Below are 5,378 nucleotides of genomic sequence, written 5' to 3'. Positions count from 1 at the left end.
AGTCGAGGTGGACGTCGTCACGGTAGCGATGATGGACGTCGAGACGAGCACGTGACACCACAGCCACCCTGTCTATCTTAGGGTAACGCGAGTCAAGGCGGACGTCGTCACGGTAGCGACGACGGACACCGAGACGAGCACATGCCACCACTGCCACCCTATCTATCTTAGGGTAACGCGAGTCGAGGCGGACATTGTTGCGGTAGCGACGACGGATGGCGAGACGAGCACACGACACCACTATCTCCCTGTCTTAGCGTAATGCAATTCGAGGCGGACGTTGTCGCGGTAGTGACGACAGACGCCTAGACGAGCACGTGACACCACTTCCACCCTGTCTATCTTAGGGTTACGTGAGTCGAGGCGGACGTTGTCAGATGTCGGGTTCCGGCAGACCCTTAAGGTTCGAACTCTGGGGTGCGCATGAAGATCTCTCCCTTACCGATCTACGTCCGATCGCCTCATGAGATCTAAGCTGAAAACGATGAGCAACACGAGGGACACAAGATTTATACTGGTTCGGGCCACCGTTGTGGTGTAATACCCTACTCCAGTGTGTGGTGTGGTGTATTGCCTCTGGGGCTGATGATGAACAGTACAAGGGAAGAACAGCCTCGCGAGAGGTGTTCTTGATCTGGTGCGATGAACTGCTTGGGTGAGTTCGATCGCTTCTCTCTCTCTAATGAGTACTCGATCTATTCTGAACTAACTGCCTTCTACTGTGGTGGCTCGCCCTATTTATAGAGGCCCTGGTCCTCTTCCCAAATATTGAGCGGGAAGGGCGCCAACAATGACCATTTTGAAGGTGAACATCTAGTACAAGTTATCCTGACTAAAGTTGGTCTTCGGCTGCCAAAAGCACTGGCGATGACGCTGTCTTGGGCTCCACGGTGACCTTCATCCTGCCGCTCCGCTGGTCTTGGTCTCGTTGCACTGAAATGGCCACCTTTGCCTGATGCCTCGGTACTCCACGTCTGTGCTTGCCCCCTTTGCACCAAAGAGGAAACAAGGACACTGCGCGGCCGGCGCCCGCCTGGCCTTGATCGTCATGGCTTGCGTCAGGAGCACCTCGCGAGGTACCCTGCCTTGATCTCTCCGCCTCCTCGCGAGCCTGCCTGGCGAGGCCGTTCCTGAGGAAGCCTTGCATCGTCCGCCCCGCGAGCCTTAGCCCCTCGTGAGGGTCCTGAATCTTGTGTTGATGAAGATGGGCCGTACTGGGCCACCACTTGAGCCACGCCGTAGCCGCAGACAGGCAAGTCTGGGGATCCCCGTTCCCAGAACACTGACAGTAGCCCCCGGGCCCAAGGCGCGCTCGGACTTGGCTTAGCGGAGAAGCGAAGGGGCAAGTGCGGAGCGCCGTGGGCCCCATCAGCCTGCGGCCTTGGGCACCGCGTGGCGGTTGATTGGACGTGGGCGTCTTCGCTTCCCCACGCTGCCTCGGCAACCGCTCGACTTGACACGTCCCTGCATGCAGAAATGGGTCATGATTACCTGCGATCGTGGAGGCCGACGGTTGGCTTCCTTCCGGTTATAAATGCGGGAGGGAGCAAACCTCCGCTGTACATCTCCCTCCTTGCTTCCTTCTTTCTTCCCATCCCAGCTACTCGCCATCTCCCATGGCGCCACCGAGGAGGTTCTTGGCTGCAGAGAAGGGAAAGGCTCATCAGGAAGGGCCTGACTCTCCCCCGCCCAAGCGCGACCGAGGTCGTCCACGCAAGCATCCTGTGGCTCCCGCAGTGGCTTCCTGCAGTCGTGGCGGCGATCCCTTGCGCGGTGATGGGCGCCTGGTTGTCGAGGGAAGGCAGGCCATGGCTGCGCGGCCTCCCAGGCCGTGCTTCCACTCAGCGGAGGTGCTGCCGGAGTTCGTCGTGTGGTCGGCGGACCCAACCAGCACCTGGCTCCAGCTTCCCCGCTTCTTTGCAGGTGAACTTCCGGCCGGCGCTCCGGGCGGCCTCTGGCTTCAAGCAGATGGTTGCTGCAGCAGGGCCTCCTGGGCTTCACTGGAGGTCTCTGTCGCCGGGAATGTGGCCCTAACCCGCGGCTGGCAAACGTTTGGCCGCGTGCGTGGCCTGAGCCAGCGGTGCACCCTGCACTTCAAGTTCAATGGCGACGCCACCCTCTACGTGAGGGTGTTCAGAGAAGACGGTCACCGCGCTGGGTGCTGCCTCGAAGGCGATGACTGCGGCCAAGTACCCAGCCCCGGCGATGATCGGGATGAAGATGATGGCAGGCGCGTGGTCGGCGGCATTCGTGGCTCGCCAAGCTTCGGTGGCTCTCCTTCGGACAGCAGCTCCTCCAGCGGTGGCCGTGACCAGCCTCCGCGCCGTTGCGCTCGCCTTGAGGGAGGTAGCGGGTCAGTCCACCGTCGTGCCTCGGTGAAGCGTGAGGAGGAGTCTGACTGAGCTCCTGAGGCAGTACGAGCCCTCGCCGCGAGTTGGTGCCGAGCAAGCCGTGCCTATTTTGTTTTTCTCCCTTCCCTGCGCAAAGAGAAAATAGTGTAGGCCCCCGTGGGGGCGTGCCTGGACTGTTGCTCTTAATTATCATGTTGTTTCCACTATTTCTGTGCTGTGTTTTGGTGCCGCATGCCCGCGTGCAGGAATTACTTAGCTCGGGAGGACTCGCCGTAGTCTTCGCTTCCCGAGGCTGAGGCCTCGCCGTGCGGTTCATGTCCTACAAGGATTAGTCAGGAGTGGTAACTTCCGGTCTCGATCGCAGAGGCGACCGACTCAGGTCCTGTGTTCGTGTTGCGATGCCCGTGGGGCACGGACTGGGAGGGGTGCTCCCGTAGTAGACTTGTATAGGAAAGCCTCACACGACTGGGGCAGAAAACACTCGCGAGGGAGCCCGCGTAGCCCCCTCGCGAGACTTGCACGAGAGAAAACGAGGCAAGTAGGCAAAAAAGACAAAGAGTCACAAGTCAAGGACGGCAACAACTCCAATAAAACTTCAAATAGGGACGAACAAGCCAACTGCAGAAAGCAAATGAAAAAGCCGCATCTGGCACCTAATCTAGTCTCCGGAGACTCCGGGGCGTGTACAGCCCCAAATCATTATTATGTGAGAGTGTCACGGGCGGCGAGCTTCACAAGCATTGGCCTTCTTCACAGGCTCCGGGCCTTTCTCGGGGAAATGAGCTTCACAGGCGTTGCCTTCTTCACAGGCACCGGGCCTTTCTTGGTTCGTCTAGCTTCACAGGCGCCGGGCCTTCTTTACAGGCTCTGAGCCTTTCTTCAAGGGTAGAACTTCCGGAGGTGCTGGATGTTCAACGCGTTCGGGATGGGCACCCCCTCCCGAGTCTCCAAGCGTGCGGCGCCAGGCCTAGAGACATGTGTTAGGGAACGTTGCATAAAATAAAATTTTTCCTAAGTTCACCAAGATCAATTTGTGGAGTCATCTAGCAACGAGAGAGGGGAGTGCATCTACATACCCTTGTAGATCGCGTGCGGAAGCGTTCAAGAGAACGGGGTTGAGGGAGTCGTACTCGTCGTGATCCAAATCACTGGAGATCCTAGTGCCGCACGGACGGCACCTCCGCGTTCAACACACGTATGATTGAGGAAGACATCTCCTCCTTCTTGATCTAGCAAGGGGGAAGGAGAGGTTGACGGAGATCCAGCAGCACGACGGCGTGGTGGTGGATGCAACAGTGATCTCGGCAGAGCTTCGTCGAGGTTCTACGAGAGGGAGAGGTGTAGCAAGGGGAGAGGGAGGCGTCAAGAGCATGGGTGCGGCTTCCCTCCCTCCCCCCCTTTATATAGGCCCGCTGGGGGGGCGCCGGCCCTAGGAGATGGGATCTCCAAGGGGGGGCGGCGGCCAAGGGGGAGGCTTGCCCCCCAAGGCAAGTGGAGGCGCCCCCCACCCTAGGGTTTCCAACCCTAGGCGCAGGGTGCCCCAAGGGGGGCGCACCAGCCCACCAGGGGCTGGTTCCCCTCCCCACTTCAGCCCACGGGACCCTCCGGGATAGGTGGCCTCACCCGGTGGACCCTCGGGACCCTTCCGGTGGTCCCGGTACAATACCGGTGACCCCCGAAACTTTCCCGATGGCCGAAACTGCACTTCCTATATATAATTCTTCACCTTCGGACCATTCCTGAACTCCTCGTGACGTCCGGGATCTCATCCTGGACTCCGAACAACTTTCGGTTTACTGCATGCTCATATCTCTACAACCCTAGCGTCACCGAACCTTAAGTGTGTAGACCCTACGGGTTCGGGAGACATGCAGGCATGACCGAGACGCCTCTCCGGTCAATAACCAACAGCGGGATCTGGATACCCATGTTGGCTCCCACATGATCCTCGATGATCTCATCGGATGAACCACGATGTCGAGGATTCACTCAATCCCGTATACAATTCCCTTTGTCAATCGGTACGTTACTTGCCCGAGACTCGATCATCGGTATCCCAATACCTCGTTCAATCTCGTTACCGGCAAGTCACTTTACTCGTACCGTAATGCATGATCCCGTGACCAGACACTTGGTCACATTGAGCTCATTATGATGATGCATTACCGAGTGGGCCCAGAGATACCTCTCCGTCATACGGAGTGACAAATCCCAGTCTTGATTCGTGCCAACCCAACAGACACTTTCGGAGATACCAGTAGTGCACCTTTATAGTCACCCAGTTACGTTGTGACATTTGGCACACCCAAAGCACTCCTACGGTATCCGGGAGTTGCACAATCTCATGGTCTAAGGAAATGATACTTGACATTTGGAAAAGCTCTAGCGAAACGAACTACACGATCTTTGTGCTATGCTTATGATTAGGTCTTGTCCATCACATCATTCTCCTAATGATGTGATCCCGTTATCAATGACATCAATGTCCATAGTCAGGAAACCATGACTATCTGTTAATCAATGAGCTAGTCAACTAGAGGCTCACTAGGGACTTGTTGTGGTCTATGTATTCACACATGTATTACGATTTCCGGATAATACAATTATAGCATTAACAATAGACAATTATCATGAACAAAGAAATATAATAATAACCATTTTATTATTGCCTCTAGGGCATATTTCCAACAGTCTCCCACTTGCACTAGAGTCAATAATCTAGTTACATTGTGATGTATCGAACACCCATTGTGTTCTGGTGTTGATCATGTTTTGCTCTAGGGAGAGGTTTAGTCAACGGATCTGCTACATTCAGGTCTGTATGTACTTTACAAATATCTATGTCTCCATCTTGAACATTTTCACGAATGGAGTTGAAGCGACGCTTGATGTGCCTGGTCTTCTTGTGAAACCTGGGCTCCTTGGCAAGTGCAATAGCTCCAGTGTTGTCACAGAAGAGTGTGATCGGCCCCGACGCATTGGGTATGACTCCTAGGTCGGTGATGAACTCCTTCACCCAGATAGCTT

This window comes from Triticum aestivum, chromosome 7B (assembly GCF_018294505.1).
Source record: "Triticum aestivum cultivar Chinese Spring chromosome 7B, IWGSC CS RefSeq v2.1, whole genome shotgun sequence".
In the NCBI taxonomy this organism is placed as follows: domain Eukaryota; kingdom Viridiplantae; phylum Streptophyta; class Magnoliopsida; order Poales; family Poaceae; genus Triticum; species Triticum aestivum.
The sequence above is the reverse complement of the archived record's forward strand: the minus strand, read 5'-3'. Positions refer to the sequence as shown.